This window comes from Arachis hypogaea, chromosome 20, assembly GCF_003086295.3.
Source record: "Arachis hypogaea cultivar Tifrunner chromosome 20, arahy.Tifrunner.gnm2.J5K5, whole genome shotgun sequence".
NCBI lineage: Eukaryota > Viridiplantae > Streptophyta > Magnoliopsida > Fabales > Fabaceae > Arachis > Arachis hypogaea.
In genome coordinates, this window is record NC_092055.1 from 104,109,984 (window position 1) to 104,121,464 (window position 11,481).

Here is an 11,481-nt window from a genome sequence, read left to right on the forward strand (position 1 = left end):
CTTTTGAGATGGTAAACTTTTAATTTAATACTAGTTTAGAGATTTATTTTTTAAATTATAGAATTAGTTAATTATTCAATTCTATTATTTTCTAATTAGCATATGTATTTATTTTAAATAAATTCTCATAAAGTTTGATATTATTAGGTTCATACGAAAAGGAGAAATTATTTAAAGACAAGCACAATGAATGACGTTGTTGTTGTGATTACCAATTCAAGATTGGCAAGGAAGAAGCCATCAAGAAACAGTGTTGACTATAGTCTTGAAGAGTTGAATTCAAATGAAGAACAGATTGTGGAAGATGAAAATATGATAGAAAATTTGGAGGAGTTTGACACACAAAATGATGTAAACTTAGCCCCTCAAAAAGATGGAGGTAAAGATGGGAGTCCTTTGATTGATTTGGAGATTTCTCTTCTTGATGATGATGCTTTCAATGAGCTTCTCAACTTTTCTCCTAATGGAAATCAAAACGTTAAAGAACATGATGATCATGATGTTAATGAATTGTTCTAGTCTTTATATTTTTTAGTATGATGTTATATTATCTATTTTATATTTGTAATGTTGCATATTAGACTTGAGGCTAGTTTATATTTTTATCTTTGAACTTTACAAATGTTGCATTTGTTATATATTTATGCTATTTTAGCTTTATTTTATCATGTTATTATTTATGATACTTTGGTCAAATTTAAATTCTCATTTTTATTTAAAATACTTAATTTTATCATATTATATTGCTCTTATAATTGATATTGAAAAATTTATATATTTAGTAAAATCTTACGTTCCGTTTTACGATTTTACGCTCTACCATTTTTAATTATCTTTTCGATTCTACATAAAATCTCGATTTTCGGTACCGTGTTCTCATCTATTGATTTCTCTCAACTTCAAGCATTCTTCTGATTCTCTTCTTCTGTTTCTTCTTTTCTATAAGATCCATAATCTAAAATATAAGATTTGATCAATCTAATTAGATATTTAATTAGGCGTTGCTTGCCTCAATCCATTAATCCTTGTGAAAATGATATTCACTCACCGTAGTATTACTTGAATAATCCAGTGCACTTGGCGGTATCCGTGAACTTTAAATTTTGCACATCAACTATCAACTAATTTATCAATACAGGGAAAAGGATATGCAACTTTTTGCAGACCTTGTTGAGGTTAGTAAAATCCATGCACATTTGCCATTGATAAAATCGGCATCAAGTAGTTTTTGAGTTTCTTCTAGAAATGCTTTATATTTGTCTATACCAAGGTGTCTATTCTTCTGGGCTATAGGTTGATGCAGGGATTTAGTGCTAGCCTGGGGCAGATGATGTTTGGATCAATCTCAGGCATGTCTACTGGAGTCTAAGCAAAGAGGGCTATGTTTGATCTGAGCATGTTAATAAGTTGTTGGTTGTTAGGTCCATTGAGAGCATTTCCAATGTATGTGAACTTGTCTCTATCTTCTGCTAATGCAACCTTAGTAAAAGTGTCTATAGGCATAAATCGGTGTTGTATTTCTAATCGGGAGTCAAGCTCCGCTAATGGAAAAAGACTTTCTGAGTTATAGATTGCATAGATCTAGAACAGTACATTTGTGCTGCTCCCTAGATCTAGAAGAACTTATTGTACCAATAGGTCTCTGGTACGCGGAATCGTGATTACACTTTAAGTATGTAAAATTCATCGCTCTTTCTTTCCCTGGTAATGGTGCCAAAAATATGATGCCAAGACCACGGTTCATAACTCCGTGTAACTGACCAGCAAGTGCACTGGGTCGTCCAAGTAATACCTTACGTGAGTAAGGGTCGAATCCCACGGAGATTGTTGGTATGAAGCAAGCTATGGTCACCTTGCAAATCTCAGTTAGGCAGATATAAATTGATAATGGTGTTTTCGAATAATAAATAATAGAATAGGGATAGAGGTACTTATGTAAATCATTGGTAGGAATTTCAGATAAGCGAATGGAGATGCTTTTCGTTCCTCTGAACCTCTGCTTTCCTGCTATCTTCATCCAATCAGTCTTACTCCTTTCCATGGCTGGCTTTATGTGATACATCACCACTGTCAATGGCTACTTTCGGTCATCTCTCGGGAAAATGATCCAATGCCCTGTCACGGCACGGATAATCGTCTGGAGGCATCACCCTTGTCAATGGCTTCATCTTATCCTCTCAGTGAATAATATGCTCACGCACCCTGTCACGGCACGGCTATTCATCTGTCGGTTCTCGATCATGCTGGAATAGGATTTACTATCCTTTTGCGTCTGTCACTAACGCCCTGCAATCGTGAGTTTGGAGCTCGTCACAGTCATTCATTCATTGAATCCTACTCGGAATACCACAGACAAGGTTTAGACCTTCCGGATTCTCTTGAATGCCGCCATCATTCTAGCTTACACCACGAAGATTCTGGTTAGGAGATCTAAGAGATATTCATTCTAGCTTATTTCATGTAGAACGGAAGTGTTTGTCAGGCACGTGTTCATAGGGGAGAATGGTAATGAGCGTCACACATAATTATCACCTTCATCACGTTCTTGGGTGCGAATGGATATCTTAGAAGTGAAATAAGATGAATTGAATAGAAAACAGTAGTACTTTGCATTAATCTTTGAGGAACAGCAGAGCTCCACACCTTAATCTATGGAGTGTAGAAACTCTACCGTTAAAATTACATAAGTGAAAGGTCCAGGCATGGCCGAATGGCCAGCCCCTCTGATCTAAGAACCAGGCGTCCAAAGATGTCTAATACAATAGTAAAAGGTCCTATTTATAATAAACTAGTCACTAGGGTTTACATGAGTAAGTAATTGATGCATAAATCCACTTCCGGGGCCCACTTGGTGTGTGCTTGGGCTGAGCTTGAGTGTTGCACGTGTAGAGGTCCTTCTTGGAGTTGAACGCCAGCTTTTGTGCCAGTTTGGGCATTCAACTCTGGTTTTGGCTCCTTTTCTGGGGCTGGACGCCAGATTTGGGCAGAAAGCTGGCGTTGAACGCCAGTTTACGTCGTCTATTCTTGGCCAAAGTATGGACTATTATATTTTTCTGGAAAGCCCTGAATGTCTACTTTCCAATGCAATTGGAAGCGCGCCATTTCGAGTTCTGTAGCTCCAGAAAATCCACTTTGAGTGCAAGGAGGTCAGAATCCAACAGCATCAGTAGTCCTTCTTCAACCTCTGAATCTGATTTCTGCTCAAGTCCCTCAATTTCAGCCAGAAAATACCTGAAATCACAGAAAAACACACAAACTCATAGTAAAGTCCAGAAATGTGAATTTAACATAAAAACTAATGAAAACATCCCTAAAAGTAACTAGATACTACTAAAAACATACTATAAACAATGTCAAAAAGCGTATAAATTATCCGCTCATCACAACACCAAACTTAAATTGTTGCTTGTCCCCAAGCAACTGAAAATCAAATAGGATAAAAAGAAGAGAATATACTATAAATTCCAAACTATCAATGAAACATAGCTCCAATCAAATGAGCGGGACTTATAGCTTTTTGCCTCTAGAATAGTTTTGGCATCTCACTTTATCCATTGAAGTTTCAGAATGATTGGCATCTATAGGAACTCAGAGTTCAGATAGTGTTATTGATTCTCCTAGTTCAGTATGATGATTCTTGAACACAGCTGTTTTATGAGTCTTGGCCGTGGCCCTAAGCACTTTGTTTTCCAGTATTACCACCGAATACATAAATTCCACAGACGCATAATTGGGTGAACCTTTTCAGATTGTGACTCAGCTTTGCTAAAGTCCCCAATTAGAGGTGTCCAGGGTTCTTAAGCACACTCTTTTTTTGCTTTGGACCTTGATTTTAACCGCTCAGTCTCAAGTTTTCACTTGACACCTTCACGCCACAAGCACATGGTTAGGGACAGCTTGGTTTAGCCGCTTAGACCAGGATTTTATTCCTTTAGGCCCTCCTATCCACTGATGCTCAAAGCCTTGGGATCCTTTTTATTTGCCCTTGCCTTTTGGTTTTAAGGGTTATTGGCTTTTTGCTCTTGCCTCTTGGTTTTAAGAGCTTTTGGCTTTTTCTGCTTGCTTTTTCTTTTTCTTTCTATTTTTTTCTTCGCCTATTTTATTTTATTTTTTTTTCTGCAAGCTTTGTTCTTTGCTGCTTTTTCTTGCTTCAAGAATCATTTTTATGATTTTTCAGATTATCAAATAACATGTCTCCTAGTCATCATTCTTTCAAGAGCCAACATATTTAACATTCTTAAACAACAACTTCAAAAGACATATGCACTGTTCAAGCATACATTCAGAAAACAAGAAGCATTGTCACCACATCAATATAATTAAGCTAAGTTCAAGGATAAATTCGAAACTCATGTACTTCTTGTTCTTTTGAATTAAAACATTTTTCATTTAAGAGAGGCGATGGACTCATAGGACATGCATAACTTTAAGACAAAGTTACTAACTACTAATGATCATGTAATGAAGACACAAACATAGATAAGCACATAACATAGAAAACGAAAAACAGGAGAAATAAGAACAAGGAATGAATCCACCTTAGTGATGGTGGCGTTTCCTTCTTGAGGAACCAATGATGTCCTTGAGCTCTTCTATGTCTCTTCCTTATCTTTGTTGCTCCTCCCTCATTGCTTTTTGATCTTCTCCTATTTCATGAAGCATGATGGAGTGCTCTTGATGTTCCACCCTTAGTTGCTTCCAATAATTGTGTGGAAGAAAATGTATCCCCTGAGGTATCTCAGGGATCTCTTGATTTGCAGTCAAATGTTCTACCACTGAGCTATAGACCCTTGATGGAAGCTTTTGTCTTCCCTTTCCTCTTTCTAGAGGTTTCTCTGGCCATAGGTGCCATCAATGGTTATGGAAAAAACAAAAAAGCTATGCTTTTACCACACCAAACTTAGAATGTTGCTCGCCCTCGAGCAAAAGAAGAAAGAATAGAAGAAGAAAAAGAAGAAGATATGGAGGAGATGGATGGGTGTGTGTATTCGGCCATATGGGTGGGATTGGATGGGAGAGAGATGTTGAATTTTGAAGGTAGTGGGTGTATGGATATGAGTGGTAAATGGAAAACAGAAGGGATGATCATGAATGGAAAGAGAGATGATGAGGTAGGTGGGGATCCTGTGGTGTCCACAGATCCTGAGATGATCCTGTGGGGTCCACAGATCCTGAGGTGTCAAGGCATTTACATTCCTGCACCAATTTAGGCATGTAAAATGCCCTTGCACACAACTCTGGGCGTTCAGCGCCAGGTTGGTGCCCATTTTGGGCGTTCAACGCTGATTTGCTGCCATTTCTGGCGTTGAACGCCAGAACCATGCTTGTTCTGGGCGTTCAGCGCCAGGATGCTGCCCATTCTGGGCGTTCAGCGCCAGAACCATGCTCTGTTCCGGCGTTTGAACGCCAGACAGATGCTCCTCCAGGGTGTGATTTTTCTTCTGCTGTTTTTGATTCCGTTTTTGATTTTTTTGTTTGTTTTGTGACTCCACATGATCATGAACCTATAAAGACATATAACTAAGAAAAACATAGTTAGATAAATAAAAATTGGGTTGCCTCCCAACAAGCGCTTCTTTAATGTCAATATCTTGACAGTGGGCTCTCATGGAGCCTCACAGATGTGCAGAGCTTTGTTGAGACTCTCCAACACCAAACTTAGAGTTTGGATATGGGAGTTCAACACCAAACTTAGAGTTTGGTTGTGGCCTCCCAACACCAAACTTAGAGTTTGACTGTGGGGCCTTTATTTGACTCTGCTTTGAGAGAGGCTTTCTCTGCTTCCTCTCCATGGTTGCAGAGGGAGATCCTTGAGTTTTAAACACAAGGGAGTCCTCATTCCATTGAAAGACTAGTTTACCTCTGTCAACATCAATCACAGCTCTTGCTGTGGCCAGGAAAGGTCTTCCTAGGATGATGGATTCATCCTCTTCCTTTCCAGTATCCAGGACTATGAAATCAGCAGGGATGTAAAGGCCTTCAACCTTTACTAACACGTCCTCTACTTGTCCATATGCCTGTTTTCTTGAATTGTCTACCATCTCTAATGAGATTTTAGCAGCTTGCACCCTATAGATTCCCAGTTTCTCTATTACAGAGAGGGGCATGAGGTTTATCCTTGAACCAAGGTCACACAGAGCCTTAAAGATCATGGTGCCTATAGTACAAGGTATTATGAACTTTCCAGGATCCTGTCTCTTCTGAGGCAATGTCAGTTGATCCAGATCACTTAGTTCATTGATGAAAAAGGGAGGTTCAACTTCCCAAGTATCAATGCCAAATAATTTGGCATTCAGCTTCATGATTGCACCAAGAAACTTGGCAGTTTGCTCTTCAGTAACATCCTCATTCTCTTCAGAAGAGGAATACTCATCAGAACTCATGAAGGGCATAAGGAGGTTCAATGGAATCTCTATGGTCTCTAGATAAGCCTCAGAGTCCTTTGGTTCCTCAGAGGGAAGCTCCTTATTGATCACTGGACGTCCCAGGAGGTCTTCCTCCTTGGGATTTGCGTCTTCCTCTCCCTCCTTGGGTTCGGCCATGGTGCTTATGTCAATGGCCTTGCACTCTCCTTTTGGATTCTCTTCTGTATTGCTTGGGAGAGTACTTGGAGGGATTTCAGTGATCCTTTTACTCAGCTGGCCCACTTGTGCTTCCAAATTTCTAATGGAAGACCTGGTTTCATTCATGAAACTCACAGTGGCCTTAGAGAGATCAGAGACTAGATTTGCTAAATTAGAAGCATTTTGTTCAGAGTTCTCTGTCTGTTGCTGAGTGGATGATGGAAAAGGTTTATTATTGTTAAACCTGTTTCTTCCACCATTATTAAAGCCTTGTTGAGGCTTTTGATCCTTCCATGAGAAATTGGGGTGATTTCTCCATGATGAGTTATAGGTGTTTCCATAAGGTTCACCTAAGTAATTTACCTCTGCTATTGCAGGGTTCTCAGGATCATAAGCTTCTTCTGCATAAGAAGCCTCTTGAGTACTATTCGATGCAGCTTGCATTCCATGCAGACTCTGAGAGATCATATTGACTTGCTGAGTCAATATTTTATTCTGAGCTAATATGGCATTCAGAGTATCAACTTCAAGAACTCCCTTCTTCATAGGCGTCCCATTACTCACAGGATTCCTTTCAGAAGTGTACATGAACTAGTTATTAGCAACCATGTCAATGAGTTCTTGAGCTTCTGCAGGTGTTTTCTTTAGGTGAATGGATCCACCTGCAGAAGTGTCCATGACATCTTTGATAGATCAGATAAACCATCATAGAATATATCCAGGATGGTCCATTCTGAAAGCATGTCAGAAGGACACTTTTTGGTCAACTGTTTGTATCTTTCCCAAGCTTCATAGAGGGATTCACCTTCTTTCTGTCTGAAGGTTTGAACATCAGCTCTAAGCTTGCTCAGCTTTTGAGGAGGAAAGTACTTGGCTAAGAAAGCCGTGACCAGCTTATCCCAAGAGTTCAGGCTGTCTTTGGGTTGAGAATCCAACCATAATCTAGCTCTGTCTCTTACAGCAAAAGGGAAAAGCATGAGCCTGTAGACTTCAGGATTTACTCCATTAGTCTTAACAGTATCACATATCTGCAAGAATTCAGTTAAGAACTAAAAAGGATCTTCAGATGGAAGTCCATGAAACTTGTAATTCTGTTGCATCAGAGAAACTAATTGAGGTTTCAGCTCAAAGTTGTTTGCTCCAATGGCAGGAATGGAGATGCTTCTTCCATGTAAATTGGAATTAGGTGCAGTAAAGTCACCAAGCATCTTCCTTACATTATTATTATTTTCGGCTGCTATCTCCTCTTCCTGTTCGAAAATTTCTAAAAGGTTATCTCTGGATTGTTGTATTTTAGCTTCTCTTAATTTTCTTTTCAGAGTCCTTTCAGGTTCTGGATCTGCTTCCACAAGAATGTTCTTATCCTTGCTCCTGCTCATATGACAAAGAAGAGGGCACAGAAAAATAATAATAATAATAGAGATCCTTTATACCACAGTATAGGGATCCCTGTGTGAGTAGAAGAAGAGGGGGAGACAAAGAATGTAATGTAATAGAAGAAACACAACTGTGAGGAGGGTTGAGATGTGAGATGAGATGTTAGTAAATGAATAGAATAAGATGGGAGAGGGAGAATTTTCGAAAAATATTTTTGAAAAAGAGTTAGTGATTTTCGAAAATGATTTTTGAAAAATGTTAGTATTTTTCGAAAATTTTTAAAATCAAAAATAAAAATAAGAATAATTAGTTAATTAAAAAGAAATTTTTGAAAAAGAGGGAAGATATTTTCGAAAATTAGAGAGACAGTGTTAGTTAGGTAGTTTTGAAAAAGTTAAGAAACAAACAAAAAGTTAGTTAGTTAGTTGAAACAAATTTTGAAAAGATAAGAAGTTAGGAGGTTAGAAAAGATATTTTGAAACCAACTTTTTGAAAAAGGTAAGATAAGAAGATATTTTTGAAAAGATATGATAGAAATTAGTTTTGAAAGAGATTTGATTTTTTTTTTTAAAATCACAATTAATGACTTGATTCACAAGAAATCACAAGATATGATTCTAGAACTCAAAGTTTGAATCTTTCTTAACAAGCAAGTAACAAACTTGAAATTTTTGAATCAAAACATCAATTGTTATTGTTATTTTCGAAAATTATTTGATAAAAATAAGAAAAAGATTTTTGAAAAATATTTTTGGAATTTTCGAAAATAACTTAAAAAATTTGAAAAAGATTTGATTTTTGAAAAAAATTTTGAAAAAGATAAGATTTTTAAAATGAAAATTTGATTTGACTCATAAAAACAACTTGATTTTAAAAATTTTTTGAAAAAAAAGTCAAATCTAATTTTCGAATTTATGAGAGAGAAAGAGGGAAAGATATTTTTTGATTTTTGAATTTTTTTATGAAGAGAGAGAAAAACAAGAAAAATGATGCAATGCATGAGAATTTTAGATCAAAACATGTGATGCATGCAAGAGTGCTATGAATGTCAAGATGAACACCAAGAACACTTTGAATGTCATGATGAACATCATAGACATAATTTTGAAAAACTTTTAATGCAAAGAAAACATGCAAGACACCAAACTTAGAATTCTTTAATGCTTACGCACTAAGAATTCAAGAATGCATATGAAAAACACCATACAACACAAAACAAAAAAATCATCAAGATCAAACAAGAAGACTTACCAAGAACAACTTGAAGATCATGAAGAACACTATGAATGCATGAAATTTTCGAAAAAATGCAAGATGCACATGCAATTGACACCAAACTTATAACATGACTCAAGACTCAAACAAGAACACAAAAATATTTTTGATTTTTATGATTTTATGATTTTTTTTGTATTTTCTTTTAATTTTTTTCGAAAATTATTGTGAAAAATAAAAATAAGGATTCCAAAATTTTTAATATGAATTCCAGGAATCTTGCCATGTTAGTCTTAAAGCTCCAATCAAAGGGTCAGGCATGGCTTAATAGCCAGCCAAGCTTTAATAAAAATATGAGTGTAATTCAGACATGACAAGCCTAACATGCCCTATCCAGAAGAATTGGGCATGACTCCATTGAGGTGATTAGTTGAAGACCAATCCCAAAGCAGTTTGGGTATGGCTTTACAGCCAGATAGGCTTCAACATGCTTCATGAAACACTAGAATTCATTCTTAAAAATTCTGAAGAAAAATAATATTTTTGAAAACAATTTTTTTTTCGAAAACAAGTGAGAAATTTTTGAAAGGTTTTTGAAAAATTTTTGAAAGGAAAACAAAAAGAAAATTACCTAATCTGAGCAACAAGATGAACCGTCAGTTGTCCAAACTCGAACAATCCCCGGCAACGGCGCCAAAAACTTGGTACGCGGAATCGTGATTACACTTTAAGTATGTAAAATTCATCGCTCTTTCTTTCCCTGGTAATGGCGCCAAAAACATGATGCCAAGACCACGGTTCACAACTCCGTGTAACTGACCAACAAGTGCACTGGGTCGTCCAAGTAATACCTTACGTGAGTAAGGGTCGAATCCCACGGAGATTGTTGGTATGAAGCAAGCTATGGTCACCTTGCAAATCTCAGTTAGGCAGATATAAATTGATAATGGTGTTTTCGAATAATAAATAATAGAATAGGGATAGAGGTACTTATGTAAATCATTGGTAGGAATTTCAGATAAGCGAATGGAGATGCTTTTCGTTCCTCTGAACCTCTGCTTTCCTGCTATCTTCATCCAATCAGTCTTACTCCTTTCCATGGCTGGCTTTATGTGATACATCACCACTGTCAATGGCTACTTTCGGTCATCTCTCGGGAAAATGATCCAATGCCCTGTCACAGCATGGCTAATCGTCTGGAGGCATCACCCTTGTCAATGGCTTCATCTTATCCTCTCAGTGAATAATATGCTCACGCACCCTGTCACGATACGGCTATTCATCTGTCGGTTCTCGATCATGCTGGAATAGGATTTACTATCCTTTTGCGTCTGTCACTAACGCCCTGCAATCGCGAGTTTGGAGCTCGTCACAGTCATTCATTCATTGAATCCTACTCGGAATACCACAGACAAGGTTTAGACCTTCCGGATTCTCTTGAATGCCGCCATCATTCTAGCTTACACCACGAAGATTCTGGTTAGGAGATCTAAGAGATATTCATTCTAGCTTATTTCATGTAGAACGGAAGTGTTTGTCAGGCACGTGTTCATAGGGGAGAATGGTAATGAGCGTCACACATAATCATCACCTTCATCACGTTCTTGGGTACGAATGGATATCTTAAAAGCAAAATAAGATGAATTGAATAGAAAATAGTAGTACTTTGCATTAATCTTTGAGGAACAGCAGAGCTCCACACCTTAATCTATGGAGTGTAGAAACTCTACCATTAAAATTACATAAGTGAAAGGTCCAGGCATGGCCGAATGGCCAGCCCCTCTGATCTAAGAACCAGGCGTCCAAAGATGTCTAATACAATAGTAAAAGGTCCTATTTATAATAAACTAGTCACTAGGGTTTACATGAGTAAGTAATTGATGCATAAATCCACTTCCGAGGCCCACTTGGTGTGTGCTTGGGCTGAGCTTGAGTGTTGCACGTGTAGAGGTCCTTCTTGGAGTTGAACGCCAGCTTTTGTGCCAGTTTGGGCGTTCAACTCTGGTTTTGGCTCCTTTTCTGGCGCTGGACGCCAGATTTGGGCAGAAAGCTGGCGTTGAACGCCAGTTTACGTCGTCTATTCTTGGCCAAAGTATGGACTATTATATATTGCTGGAAAGCCCTGGATGTCTACTTTCCAACGCAATTGGAAGCGCGCCATTTCGAGTTCTGTAGCTCCAGAAAATCTACTTTGAGTGCAGGGAGGTCAGAATCCAACAGCATCAGCAGTCCTTCTTCAACCTCTGAATCTGATTTCTGCTCAAGTCCCTCAATTTCAGCCAGAAAATACCTGAAATCACAGAAAAACACACAAACTCATAGTAAA

At 37.7% G+C, this 11,481-nt stretch overlaps 1 non-coding gene across 1 annotated transcript; it reads left to right on the forward strand.

Moving 5' to 3' along the window:
* The first annotated feature begins 7,300 nt into the window (after positions 1-7,300).
* LOC112787421 (small nucleolar RNA R71) lies at positions 7,301-7,408 on the forward strand. The gene has a single exon (XR_003194836.1). It is a non-coding gene; the product is annotated as a small nucleolar RNA R71 (small nucleolar RNA).
* The last annotated feature ends 4,073 nt before the right edge of the window (positions 7,409-11,481 follow it).